General features: G+C 42.5%; 1 protein-coding gene across 4 annotated transcripts in view; it reads left to right on the top strand.

The window, feature by feature from the left end:
• The window catches only part of INPP5A (inositol polyphosphate-5-phosphatase A), a 227,122-nt gene that overhangs the window by 17,002 nt on the left and 194,995 nt on the right, over positions 1-15,125 (top strand). The gene's annotated exons all lie outside the window — the stretch shown is intronic.

Below are 15,125 nucleotides of genomic sequence, written 5' to 3' on the forward strand. Positions count from 1 at the left end.
AAGATTGCATGGAGAGATCAGGTTGAAACATGAATCTGCTGCTGATTGCTCTCGTTGTCCATTCTGTTTCAAGCTGAACATTGACAATTTGAGTGCAGCTAAACCACACGGGGAGATGTGCGAGATATCTTTAGATTATGAAAGTGGAACAATTGTTCATGCTTAATGTTGGATTACCCAGTTTGTGAAATTTGCTGGGTGACTCACAATTCTGTAACCATTTTAAAATACAGTAGTCAGCTGTCGGATCAGACCAAACATTCATTCAGTCCAGCTGGAAGGGCAATGAAGATAGCACAGTTCATTGCTGTAGATAGGTGACACAGAGTTGCGTTGTGGAGGCTGTGCATGTAGCCTTGCCCTTATTGCCATTTCCAGTTCAGACCAGCCAATGAAACGTGTGACAGCATCCGGGCAGAGAAAGGAGCGTAACTGGCAGGAAAATAGGTGCAAGAAGTGAAACCAATCACTTGGGGGCAGGCCTGCACTCCTCTAGACATTTGGCAATCTCTATGAACTTTGGGACTGAGTTCAAGGTTTGCCCATATACCTTAAAGTAGATTGTCTAGTTGCCAAAACACTCGTCAGTTTTCAAAAATACTGTACGAACAAACAAGCTTAACCTAGGACTTGGCAAGTTTGTAATAGGAACAGTTTTGCCTCGGAGCACTCAAGGGTTAATGATTTTAGTAAAGACCAGTTAATATTTTGAAGGATTAATTGCATAAAGACAGAATCTGTTCCAATGGTTAGCTTCCAAAAAAATGTATAAAGTTTAATGTTAGGTGACAGTGTTTATGTGGCTAACACATGGAGATTACTTACAGACGGGACAAAGAAACCTCTGACAAAAAACATGTGTCAGGCTAAAACAAATTGCAGTGGCGTGGTTTTTATTTTATTTTTGTAGAGCTGGCACATTTCAGCTGCAAAATGTTCAAGTGGATGTGCCTTTTTATAAAACGCATTTTAAAACTCTGACAGTGCTTGCAGTGTTGGGCATTTTTAAAAGGGTAGTTTTCCAGCTATCAGTATAATGTATACTCTCTAGGGTGTTTTTCTAATATTTTATTCAGAACTAACAATACAATACAAAATACCTGATCAAAATATATTTCTATTTTACCAGCTGTGTTGCTGTATTTCTTTCCTTCCAAAGTGCTTGCAATTTGTTGTTGGCAGGCTTCTGTCTGTTTTGAGTGGCAATGGAGTGTACCTCTAGGGGTGAAGTCAGCGTGTTTTTACATGAGTAGAATGTGTGCTTTTATTTAAAATGCATCTCTGGGTTATTTGTGGGGCATAGGAATTCGTTCATTTTCTTTTTCAAAATATAGTCCGGCCCCCCACAAGGTCTGAGGGACAGTGGACCAGCCCCCTGCTGAAAAAGTTTGCTAGGTGTTTGGTCTGCTGGAAACCAACTCCTTGCACTAGAAGGATTGCGCCCCCCCCATCAAGTGGTTTGTTTTTTAATCCTCTTGAATACTTGCAGGTGTTTAAATCCAGAGTTTGGATTATGGCATTGTATTATGTGCAGATGCGAAAGAATGTATAAACCACAATTTCTGACTTCTTCAACATTTTCTTCACATTGAAAATCTGCCCCTTTGCTTTATGGTGTGGCAGCTGCAATCTTTTGGAACAAATGATCTACCAGAACAGTTTCAGGCTTTTGGATTTTATTTTTTTTAAATGTGAGAACATGTTTAAAAGAGCAGTTTTGTTGGGTGAAACAGATACAGTGGTACCTCTGGTTACATACGCTTCAGGTTACAGACTCAGAGGAAATAGTACCTCAGGTTAAGAACTTTGCTTCAGGATAAGAATAGAAATGGCGCGGCGGCAGGAGGCCCCATTAGCTGAAGTGGCACCTCAGGTTAAGAACAGTTTCAGGTTAAGAACGGACCTCCAGAATGAATTAAGTTCTTAACCCGAGGTACCACTGTATTTATTGCTTTATTTTTATTTTGGAGTATCAGTCCTTTTGCTGTCCTCCAAATGTATGTCATTCTTCTGGAAAAACCTAGGCTCTGGGTGAGACACAATATTTTTTTTTTTACTTCTGATCAAGCCATTGTCCCCAAAGAGCCACAAGTGTCTATTCTGAAGATCGGCTCTAATTGTGCACATAATTTACATCATACTGGGATCAATTATGGTAGGAATAGAAGCTCTAGTGTATATTTTTGGAGACCACAGAAATTTCTTTGAGATGTTTTAATATAGTCCCTTGGAACATTAATCTAATAAATATATTATGGCTTTTGGAATATCATGCATGCTTTTTTTTAAAAAAAAATTTGTTAACTGAAAATTAAGGGTCAGAAGTTATGGAGATCGACTAGTGAGTTGATTTTAAATTATGCAAATAGTTGGTTAATTGATTTGGCATGGAAAATGGACATCTAATCTCATTGGCACCCTGAAAGTTTGTGGACAGTGGTCTATAACTTATAAACAGGAACAGCCTAGAATGACTATACCAGAGATAGCCAATGTGGTACCCTCAAGTTGGACCATAATTCCCATTATCCTGACAGGTGGGGATGCCGGCTGGGGATGATGGGAGTCCAACAACATCCAGAAGTTACCATGTTGGCTGCTCCTGGACTAAAGGTTGATTGGATCCCAAAAGATGGCTGATATGAAAACTTTAATAAAGTTAATGTGATGTACCATGTAAAAAATGACCACAGCTCAATGGTTTGTCTCTAAAGCTTGCTATGTATCTCCAGCTAGGAAGTGTGGGCAGTGCTGAGCTAAATGAACCAATGGTTTGATTTTGAGACAGCAGAGCCTTTTATAGAGCGACTCCTTATAATTTCCCCCGTTTTGGTGCTGATTCAAACCATGCTCTTCCAAAGAACAGTGGTGCATAACTTAAGCTTTGAGTTCTCAATGCATATTACAAACTAAATGTAAAGTCATTTAACTAGTAAATAAATGCAAATATAAAGCTGCTATGGGCATGGCTAAATCCATAGCTATGTACCTGGGTGCACCCAGTTATTGTGCTGCTGCCCCAAAAAATATTGTTTGGGGATGAGTAATGGGCAAACTCCATGGCGGTCTTTTTGTAAGCATTTGGAAAAATTATACAGCCAGGTTTAATTGCATGGTTATTTTTCTCATACACAAGTTAACTCTTTCCCAGTAATCGACTTAAGACACTTTTTAGATCTTGTCTGTGGGTGTTTAAAGACTTCACACACACTTTGTTTTTCAAGACATCAATCTTGAATGACTTGGGCTGCTTATTTTTAATCACAGTGAAATAGTTTTGTTAAGTGTTACAGCTGAACACCTCGACTGAATTGTTCCTGGTGTCTTAATCTGTGCAAGCCTTTAAGTGGGCTTTAGAAACTCATCTGTTCTGTGCTGCTTTTTTCTTAAAGGGTTTTAATTGCTGTGGTTTTCAAAATTGCTGTTCTGTTTGAAGGCTTTATGCTAACTTACATGCATAATCAGGAGAGTTTCAGTAAGCTGCTGTTTTCTTGTACTGTACTGTGTGCTAAGATTAGTTTGGTGACTTTCTTCTTTTTTTAAAAAAATGTATTTTGTATTGTGTTAAGTAAACCACCTTGGGAAGGCTAGGCCCTAAGAAATTACCTAAAAGTTACATTTATAAATAAAATAAATAAAAACAGTCTAGCTGCCAACAAAGAGGAAAAACGACTGCAGTGTCCTCCATGCACCTGCTTTTGCAGACTCTTCATTTCAGTGGGATTTGTGCAAGAGATTTTGGGCAACTCCATTCAGACTGGTTTAAGCAAGGAATAGGGAACATGTGATCCCTGGACTGCAGCTCCCATCAGCTCTGACCACTGGCCATAGTGACTAGGGCTGATGGGAGTTGAAGTCCAACAGCTGGAGGACCATGAGTTCCCCACACCTGGTTTAAGGCCAGAGTAGCTACTAAGAGGGGCAGTCCCTTTGTATGTTTCCTCAGCAGTATGTCTCTTTGTTTCTAATGGAGCCTACTCTCAGGTAGACTTCTAGAATTGTAGAGTTGGAAAGGGACCACAGGGGCCATCTAGTCCAACCCTCTGCAATGCAGGAATCTTTATGCTCAATGTGGGTCTTGATTGAACCCACGACCCTGGGATTTAGAGTCTCATGCAATTTAACAACAGGCAAATAGTGAAATGCACATCCGGCAGCTTCCAGGGATATGCTTCATGCTGGTCTGTACATAAGTGTGTGCAATGCATGTCTGCAAATAAATTGAAACCTCTCTTAGAGCCAGGCTTACAGACAGGACACGTCCATCAAAAATTGGCCACTGAGCAATGCTTTTCACATCCTCCTGGGCCATCTTTCTACTTACTAAACGCAGCACGTTTCCCCCACCTGCTGTTCAGTAACAACAGATCATCTTGTTGGAAGCTTCAGCACTGTTTCAGAAATCATAATTTGGCCACTGATGACCAAATCATAAGGGTTTATGTTGGGGAGGAGGCTACATTCTCCCACGAGTTACCATTCAATCCCATATATCTTTCCACAGAAGTAAATCCCACGGAGTTCAGTGAGGCTTACCGCCTCACTGAAGTAGGCATAGGATTGCAGCTCTAGTCTCTTCACTAGCGAAGAACAAACCCTGTTTTGCCAAGAGGATTATGAGCAGCCAGATTTGTCTTCCGTGTCTATCTGCCTTTGCTGTGGTGCAGGAGGACTGCCCACTGTCTCACAATCTTCAGAATACTGCATATGAAAGAGTCGTGTCGGATGCACTTCAAACAATTGCAGTGGTGCTGGCAGCTCAAAAACAGGGCTGACCAATGTAAACGTTGTCATCAATTTTTTCCAAGAGTGTAGATTATATCTGTAAGACGTTTGCTTTCTCGGATCTGGAAGTAGAAAAGTCAAATCACATTACACAATGGTGAATAGACTTTGAATAATATTTGATTTGAAGTGCAACCCGGAACACGCTTACCATGGAGGGAGCTCAGTGGAACGTGTTTGGACTTACTTCTAGGCACAGGGATTATATGGTTGGTCTGCTGAATCCACCTAAACAGCAGCTCCTTGAATAAAAGGAGGATGCTGATTTCATGGGGATCTTAGTTCCTGTTGGCTAAGAATTCATCCCCTTGGCTTTACTCAAAGGCGCATTACCTAGATTGCCACTGCAAGTGTTGTTGTCATCAAACACGGTTGCTATGTGACACCGGGTTCACATTGCAATGGCAATGGAGGCAATAGTAAATAGTGTGGTAACTTTTGCTGTCAACAGTGTGTCTCTCATTAGAGAGTCTGGATGAGCCTCGTGGTTCTTTGCATAAGTTAACCACTGCAACGTGGCCCCCTGGATGCGTTAAATCTAATTTTTTGTTTCCTGTGGCAGCCACATCATGCTAGCGGTATGTCAGCGGCATTGGACCTGATTCATACGTTGAGCCAGGTTGTTGTGTAATGCAGTCCTCTAGGGCTTCAACACCTCAGCTATGCCTATGTGGGAAACATTTGTCGTGAAAGGACTCCTTTTAATAGCCCTCCTGCCTGTGCAAAGTGGGACTCTCTTACCCTTCTCTCTGTCATGCTAGCACTGCATGTCTGGTGGGAGTTGCTTGTTTGAGAGCACCCTGTGCATATTTCAGGCCCTCTGCTTGAATTGGCTCCTTGAGAATTGATATCTATGCCGATCACTCACTTTCAAGAGCCAGTGTGGTGTAGTGGTTAAGAGCGGTAGTCTCGTAATCTGGGGAACCGGGTTCGCATCTCTGCTCCTCCACATGCAGCTGCTGGGTGACCTTGGGCCAGTCACACTTCTTTGAAGTCTCTCAGCCCCACTCACCTCACAGAGTGTTTGTTGTGGGGGAGGAAGGGAAAGGAGAATGTTAGCCGCTTTGAGACTCCTTAGGGTAGTGATAAAGCGGGATATCAAATCCAAACTCTTTTTCTTCTTTTCAAGTCTGCCTTGATTCTGTGGTTTGGTGTTTGTTATATTTGGTATTTTGGCTTTGTTTCTTGTGTGTAGTGACAGAAAGTCGGTGATGAATACATTTGTTGCCTGCTTTTTTACCCTTAACCAATAACAATCACAAAATCCCAATTTAAGAATCCTTCAAATGGTGGGTGCACAGCCATCCGCTCAGCATGGAGGCAGCACATAGCACCATTCAGCAGCACCCGAAAGCAGAAAAGTGTAATGCACGCTCTGTGTGGGGCTACCCTAAACGCAGTTGAGAGGCTCCTAAAATCCTGAGTGCTTCTAAGGCAGGCATAGGCAAACTCGGCCCTCCAGATGGTTTGGAACTACAACTCCCATCATCCCTAGCTAACAGGACTAGTGGTCAGGGATGATGGGAATTGTAGTCCCAAAATAATCTGGAGGGGCCGAGTTTGCCTATGCCTGGTCTAAGGCATTCATGTAACACCAGTTCTGATAGATATGCACTGCACTGAATCCAATTCAAGGTGTTAATGTTAGTCATAATCAACTTGGAGCTCAAATGCTTGAGGAAGGCCTCCCACTATAACAACCTGACAGAGCATTAAGAGATAAAGGACAGGCTCTTCTTGTCGTCTCACTGCTGGGAGAAGCGCATTGTGGACCATATATATCCTTCTCTGTGGTGGCACCTTGGTTGTGGAATTCCTTCCCCCTCGAGGTACAAATGGTGCCGTCATTGTTTATTTTGTTAGTGCCAGATAGGAGCATATATATTTACACAGGTCTTTGAGGGGAGGGGAGACTGATTTTCCAGTTATAAAATAGCTGTTTTCTGTTGTTATAGTTATGGCATCATGTTTTAATTGATGATTTAATTGTTGTGGATTTTTTATATATACAGTGTTGCCTTTATAACTGCTATTTTGAGTGTGTGTTTGTGGTGTGGTTTGTTTTTTTATCATGTGACACCGGGACCAGGAACTGATTTGTTTAATGTAAATAAAAAAGGTAGATAGAAGGACAACCTGTTAAAAACAAAAAGTGACCATAATTGCTCTATAGTTGTCAAAAATCAACCCATGGGAAGAAAGGAGTTTGTGTAAGATGACCTATAAATTCATGGATTTAGCTGCACCCTCTACAGTGAATTGAGATTTATCAGAGTTTGTAAATGTGCAATTAATTATTGCACAATCGAAATAGAACTTCCTTCCTTCCTTCCTTCCTTCCTTCCTTCCTTCCTTCCTTCCTTCCTTCCTAAGAATCACATAGAAAGCTCCAGTGATTCAGATAGGGTGGTCTAAATGACCAGCTTCATTGAAATGAATGGATGGCAACTTCCCTTTAGTCTCCCAAGGAGAAACTGAGTCTATATCTGTGGTACAGGGTTGGGGAACTTGTGGATCTCCAGATGTTGTTGGACTTTACTTCCCATCATCCTTGCCCATTGGACATGGCTGGCTGGGGCTGATGAGAGGTTAGCCCGCAAGGTCCCTGTCTCTGACGTAGAGGGTTCACTTATGGAAATGCAGCCTTACTGATGTATGGGATAATGCAGTGCACTTCCGGCTGCTTGTGGCTCTTAGCGAGTTATGCATCGTTATCATCATTAGCTTATAAAGCCTTCCTTAAATGTTGAGTATCTGAAGGAGTTGTTCATGGTTGCACTAAGTATATTGCCTTCTCTTGTGGATTTTAGCTATAATTGGTACCTAAGCTTTCTGAGATAGGGTGTAGCATGCAACTGTAAGCATTGGTCCAAAATGTTACGGTGGCTGAAGGTTGTGTTGTTGAATTAGCTTTTTAGTCTGTGTAGGTCCTTTCTTTTGAAATACAAAGTTGTTCCCAAGTTCTGGAACAATTGGCAGCCTAACAGTTCTCACATTGAGCCTCTGTAAGTTATTTTTGCTGTGGGTGTATTTATGAAATGTCACATGTTGGGCCTCTTTCAGAATTATTTGGTTTGGTCTGAGATCAAGTTTAATTCTGAACTAATGGTGAAAAAGGCTTCAACAAATGTACCGTAGCTTCTTCTTTTTTTTTAAATCCTCTTTTGTGCAGATAAAAAACCCACTAAGGTATGTGTTGATTTTCTTTTCAATAACAAAATGTCGGCTTCTAACAACAATACACAAATGTATTTACTTTAATGCTACAGATATCTGTAATAGCAGGTGGAAAGGTCAAATGGAACTAAGTAAATATTGGTATATTGAATTAACAAAATAACCAGCATTTCTCATTTTCTTTAGTTATATCTTCTGATGGATTTGGGATTAAGATTTAGAAGTTGAATCTTCCTAAGAGTGATGCATGTCTACTCAGCAGTATGTTCGAGTGACTTTATAGTAGTAATAATTTATTATTTGTACCCCACCCATCTGGCTGGGTTTCCCCAGCCACTCTGGGCGGCTTCCAACAAAGATTAAAAATGCATTAATGGGCCTTATTGCCACGTAAATGGGTATAAGGCTGCAATAGAAGCAAAGAATCTAGGAGTTAATTTAGGAGCAGTGTTCAAAACTTCCATTGTTCTAGGCCAGGGATCAGCAAACCTTTTCAGCAGGGGGCCAGTCCACTGTCCCTCAGACCTTGTGGGGGGCCAGACTAGATTTTTTTTGGGGGGGGAATGAACAAATTCCTATGCCCCACAAATAACCCAGAGATGCATTTTAAATAAAAGCACACATTTTACCCATGTAAAAACACGCTGATTCCCGGACCATCTGCGGGCCGGGTTTAGAAGGTGATTGGGCCAGATCCGGCCCCCGGGCCTTAGTTTGCCTACCCATGTTCTCGGCTCATTTTGTGACAGGGAATTTCATCAGCGTGAGCAGTTTCTGAGTTCTGGACGCAGTACTGCGCCTAAGGTGTCAGATTAAAACTGCAGAGTGGAAAGGAAGTAGGACCTTTTCCTGCCTCCCTACTTCAAGCTCAAATCTGAAGACTGGAGAAGAGACCCTCTTAAAAATATTAGGGGGGTGGGCAGGGGAAGGACTAGAGCATGTGAAAATGAACATAATATTTTAGCTGCAGTTCATTCATTTTCAGCTTAATATTATTGTTATCAAAATAAAGTGTGCCTAGACATTCTGTTGTTGTGCCCATGACCTAGGTTTAAGGCACCATTTAGCTCCTCGCTTTCATATCTCGGTTTCTAGCACGGTTTAGGAGGGAGGGGATTTGGTGCTATCAGAAGAGTAGTTTTAAATTTAGTTTGGAAATTTCCTTAATGGGAAAATGTAGTTCCAGTACAGTTTTAAAATGTTACTTTATGAAATGCACTTCCTTGTCGAAAAGAAGAATATAGAGTGCCTTATTAAAAACAGGATATCTCTTAATAGCCAGGTTTAAATATATTTTCCTCCCTTCCTCCTGCTTCCTCTTCCTTATGCAAGTAAATGCAGATGAAACACGTTTAGGCTCAGTTGAAGCCAATCAAGGATTTGGAGTTGATCAAGCCGAATTAAGCACTTAAATCCTATAGATTTCAGTGCCAGCAGGGGTGGAGAGACAGTGAAAAACATTGTGTGTGGACAGGGCTTCAACGTTAACTGAAATATGTGCACAGCTATAGCTTTCACCACAGTCAAGGACAGATGTGCACCTTGTTTGCGGCACATGAGATGTGCACAATGCGCCGTGTATCCATGCGTGTGGAAGTCACTGATGCCCAAGTATCTGTCCCACATGAGACCTGTGCCACACGGAAAGGTGACTGAGGCATGTGTCGCTGCGGCAAAGACACTCCAGCCGCAGCTGCCAGCTGAGCATCCAGAAGCAATACCAAAACTCTGAACTCCATCCCATAGAGACTGTGATGTGGGGATTAGCTGGACCAACTGTCTGGGTTAAGCAATTCATAAGGCAGCTTTCTGTGTGCTCCATACATACAGCTTCACTCCTATTAAAATGTAAGGCAAGCCTGACACAGTCTTGGTACCTTCATATTGGGATTACCGCTGAGGGAATAAGCTCAGTGGACATGAGCTCTAAGGAGAGAGGCAAGTGCTTGCTTTCCTTTGCTTCAGCGACCAGCAGGAGTCTGGAGTAGAAAGCCCAGGTACGGCCATGGTTGCTGCAGTGTTTCAAACTGACATCCGAAACTCCTGGGACAGGAGACTGTCTCTGCAGATCCCCAAGCCTGAATAGCAGTAGCAGCTCTTTTTTGCTTGATCGCGGGCATGAGCTCCCACAAGTACTGCTTGAGTGATGGGTGTGGGCTGAAGTCCGAGCTAAGGAGTATGGCTGCCCATAACTAAGCAGTTGCACTGGCCGTACACAAATGCCTTCAGATTCAAGGAACCTAGGAAGCCTTATGCCTTATAGCATTGGTCCAGTTTGCTCAGTATTGTCTGCATGGTTTTTCCATGTTTTATTGGAATTCTGAAATGGTTATTCAGGCCTACTACAATAGCAGTGGGTGGAGCAGTAGCACGTCCCTGGCCCCCGGCCCAGCATAAATTTGGGTTACTGGGAGGATTGAGATTTGTGCAGTGCAAACATACTGATTAGATGGGCACAGGATTGGCAAACCATGCTGAACTTGCCGTAGCCTCACAGCTTCCCCTTTTTCCTTCAGAAAGTGGTGCCAAGGAAGGGAGCTCAGGTAAGCGCCACTACCCAGCCAACTACTTCTGCATGGATTGCAGGAGTGAAAAGTCATTTCAGTTTTCAAGGAGCCCAGGTCAAACTTCTAGGTGGCTTGCGTTATGTAGGGCTGGAAATAACTCAGCTTTCCTAGATTCCAACATTTAGTCTTACCTTTGGGTAAGTGTCATTGAACATAGTGGAACTTATTTCTGGGTAAGAATGCATAGGATTTCCCCTGTTGGGTTTCCAGGTGATCAAATGCTTGGAATTTTAGTGGTCCTAGCATTAAAGGGAAGATCTCAGTTGCTCTTCTGTGCTGTGATTTATTTTGAATATTTACAACCGTTTTTGTTGTATTATTATTATTATTATTATTATTACCCCACCCATCTGGCTGGGTTTCCGCAGCCACTCTGGGCGGCTCCCAACAGAATTAAAAGCACAATAAACCATCAAACATTAAAAACTTCCCTAAACAGGGCTGCCTTCTAAAAGTCAGTTAGTTGTTTATTTCCTTGACATCTGATGGGAGGGCGTTCCACAGGGCGGGCACCACCACCGAGAAGGCCCTCTGCCTGGTTAAAGGTAGCTAACCTCACAAGGTGACTTCCATACAGTACAGTGGTGCCTCGCAAGACGAAATTAATTCGTTCCGTGAGGCTCTTCGTATAGCGGTTTTTTCGTCTTGCCCATTGACAGCTTAGCGGATTAGTGCTATTAGCGGTTTAGCAGCTTTTAGCGATCAGCTGTTAAGCGGCTTATCAGCGGATGAGCTGATAAGCGGCTTAGCGGCTTAGGAAAAGGGGGGAGGGGGAAAAACCCGAAGGAACTCGCAAGACTTTTTCGTCTTGCGAAGCAAGCCCATAGGGAAATTCGTTTTGCGAAGCGCCTCCAAAACGGAAAACCCTTTCGTCTAGCGGGTTTTCCGTCTTGCGAGGCGTTCGTCTTGCGGGGCACCACTGTATTAAAATTCGAAAAATATCCTCTAATGCATGGGTAGGAAAACTAGCAGCTGGATCCGGCCCAATCGCCTTCTAAATCCGGTCCCTGGACAGTCCAGGAATCAGCGTGTTTTTACACGAGTAGAATGTGTCCTTTTATTTAAAATGCATCTCTGGGTTATTTGTGGGGCATAGGAATTCATTCACCCCCCCAAATCTAGTCTGGCCCCCCCACAAGGTATGAGGGACAGTGGATTGGCCCCCGGCTGATAAAGTTTGCTGACCCCTGGGGATGACCAAATATAGAGACAAAAACTTATTGAATGTTTGTCTCATTCCTGTTTCACTTTGACGAGTTCTTCCTTTGCCAGTGTTTAGTTCCTTTTAATTTCAGCCGCGAGTCTCTGGAAGTGTAATTCATTGAAGATCATCAGCTGAGTGATGCATAGGAGCGATTGGGACTGGTGGCTGTGCCATGGATATACTTTTGTGCAGTGTGGGAGTTCAGGACTCAGAAGTGAACAGTCACAAGTGGATCACACAAAAACTGTTTTTTAAGAGCCTGCATTAGGTGGCTATTCTCTGTGCCTCCAGTGATTGGGCTGTTAATTTTATGTTTGGTTGTAAGAAAAGTGTACTTCTCAGGGTAAGTGAATGAACAGGCTCAGTTTGTAATAAGTGGGAGTGCGGTAAAATAATTCTGTAATGTGTAGTTTGAGATCAACATATTGGGAGCAAACCCTATTAGGCTGCTAGATGAAAACTTCTAAACCGAAGGTTATTTGGAACTCTCTTCTCTGGTTTGTGAGACAGGAGAGTTGAATGGAAGCATTTTAAAATACCGGTAAGTGCTTCTTTAAAATAAAGAGTACATTATACTAATTTGTGGTCATTGCAATAGCTTTAGGACTGGAGGGAATGGGGAGCTATTCTTACTTTAGAAAATTAAGCCAACTCCACAGCTAGCACATTTCAGTATCCAAGACTGAAAAACAAACAAATGTCAGAGCAAGTCCACATGCTCCCTGTATAATACTGTGATATCAAAAAAATACTGGAATGTACAAATCTTTCACTTTGGCATTATTCCAGCAAGAGCCTTTGGGGTTTCATATTCACTGCCGTTTTCCAGCAAAGCTTACACCATCTGACATGGTACATAATTGTTTTTTTAGCTTTTGTTGACTAATACTTCCTTCCTTGCCAATCTATATTTAGCGTTTAAATACACTCGCTGTTGCATGCAAGTAAACAGTGCTGTCTTTTTCCATAGGAAGGAAACATCTTTCCATATGGATAAGAGCAAATGCCTGAGCAGGGTTTCCTGGGGAAATTGATATTCCCTCTAACCAGACAGTTGCTTTGAACTTCAGAGCAATATTAAGAAAAGATGCACCCCGCCCTTGTGTAAGCAGAGAAGTCTAACCGTAGTTTCTTTATTCTCTTCTGTACTACTGCTACAATTTTTTTGTTAGGGTTGTGCGTGTCGTATTTTAAGCTGTAGTAAAGTTCTGGAAAAGATGTGAAAGGATTTCACTTTTGTATCATGCCCATATCTACCAAAATGTGAAATGGGGCCACATGTCCCTGGATCTGAATGCCCTGCTTTCTAGAATGATTGATTGATTGATTGATTGGATTTCTTGGCCACCTTTCGCCATAAACTCCCAGTTTGGGTTGCAACAATATAATCCTATAATTCTAAGAGCAAAGCAAGCAAGTGAAACAGATCCAAACAAAAAGAGAATAGCAAAGGTAGAGAGAAGAGTGGTCGATCCCACAAAAATCGACTCGCCACAGTCGCCGAAGGTGTCTCTTCAGCATAGAGAAGCTGTGCAATAATTATGCAATAATTATGTAGCGAGGGGTAGCTACACAAGATAGGGGCTGCCACAGAGAAAGCCCTGTCATGGGCTGCAGTCCCCTTGGTGGAACTCCTAAGAAGGCCCACCGCTGGTCCTGCAGCTACTTTCTGACCCCTGTCAGCTCTTTAGGTTTGGATGCCATATTATGCAAAATGACTTGAAGGAGGAAATCAGGCTCTGTGTTTCAAAATGGCTGCAAGCATGACAGCCCCTGTAGGAAATGCTGAATAACATTTGTGCTTAACGCAGCTCATGCCCGCATGCATCTCCTGTCCTGTTGGTTGGTGTTTATTGTGGTAACATGTGCAGAAGGAAAATAATTATTTACCAGCCTGCTGGCCTTTGCTGTTCTACTGAACCATAGAAATACATTTTACAAACATTGACTATGGTTAACTTGCTTGATCTCTTTCTGCAGCCATTCCATCACACAATGACTGCTCTCAATTATGTTTTGAGAAGAGATCAGTGTGAAGGAGAGATGAGTTTAGTGAATACATTTAGCGTGGGTATATCACATGAGGGCAATAAAACATCATGCTGAATGGTCCTTTCTAGAACAGTTTGCTGCTTAGGGGAGGGAATCCCTTTTTTAAAAAAAATGTCAGACGGCTCAAAGGAGTCCATTAACAAGCCATCTATTATTTGATAGAAAGTACATTGCAAATTTGATTACAGTGCTTAAGTTTAAATTAACAATTCATAGTTGCACCATAATAAAGTGGCTCCAATTCAAACATAGCAATGGCGGTTTTGAGGGAAGGAAGCCTCAGGGTTTCATATTTGCTCCTCTGTGCTGGCTGTTCTTCCCCAGCCTATTACCATCTTAATGATGTTTAAGGGCAAGCTTCCTCAAACTCAGCCCTCCAGATGTTTTTGGCCTACAACTCCCATGATCCCTAGCTAGCAGGACCAGTGGTCAGTGATGATGGGAACTGTAGTCCCAAAACATCTGGAGGGCCGAATTTGCCTATGCTTGGTTTAAGGGCCACTTGAGACCTAATATCCCTGCCCCAGTCACTGAGGTTTTGCAGGGAGTTGCTGTTCATGGTCCCTCATGGCTTTTAATCATTGGCTCACATCCACCAGGAGCTGTGCATTCAGTATTGTGGGACCAACCTGGCTGTGAGATCAGGCAGGCCCTCTCCTTGTTGAAGACTTTCAAAACAAAAAATCACCAGACGTGTTAAGTAAGTTTTTCTGATTTTATGGCTAATCTCAGTTGATTTTATTCTTCATTGTACACCACTTAGAACCTACACTATTAAATAGATTGTTGAAAGAAATAAAAATATTACAGAGGTATAACACAGAAATCAGGAGGAAAAAGGTGGAGGTTAACTGGCACTCTACAACCACCACAGCTTGCCATGCTTGGACAGGCAATTTGTGGAGGGAGTCCTCCCAAGTCTGTTTCATCTCTGATCTTAAATGTGCATGTAGTCTACCTCCCTTTCCCCTGTCAAAGGTTTCTCTGGACTTGGAAGTGCAGCCCCTGTTTTCACGGCAACCAGGCAATTCCTCCCTTTCTCTTCTGTTCCAGCGACACAGTGGATTTGTAGCTGTCATCCAGACAACAAGACCATTGCTACCCATATCTCTCATTTGATGGGATTTTCTGGTGCTCCTTCTTGTAGGTGATGGCCTGGCAGGTGATGGCTGTGGAGCACCACGGTTCCTTACATTTGGGGGTGACTTCTGGACCGCTGTCATAAACTGATGTTTATGCTAGCTGTTGCTTCCTCTTAACCATGGATTGTCAACCAGCTTCAAACCTTGGTTATGATAGAAACTTGGCTTAGTATTAATAAAGGTTAAGGTTGGGGCAGA

The sequence above is a fragment of the Podarcis melisellensis genome, assembly GCF_964234715.1.
Source record: "Podarcis melisellensis genome assembly, chromosome: 5".
Taxonomy (NCBI): domain Eukaryota; kingdom Metazoa; phylum Chordata; class Lepidosauria; order Squamata; family Lacertidae; genus Podarcis; species Podarcis melisellensis.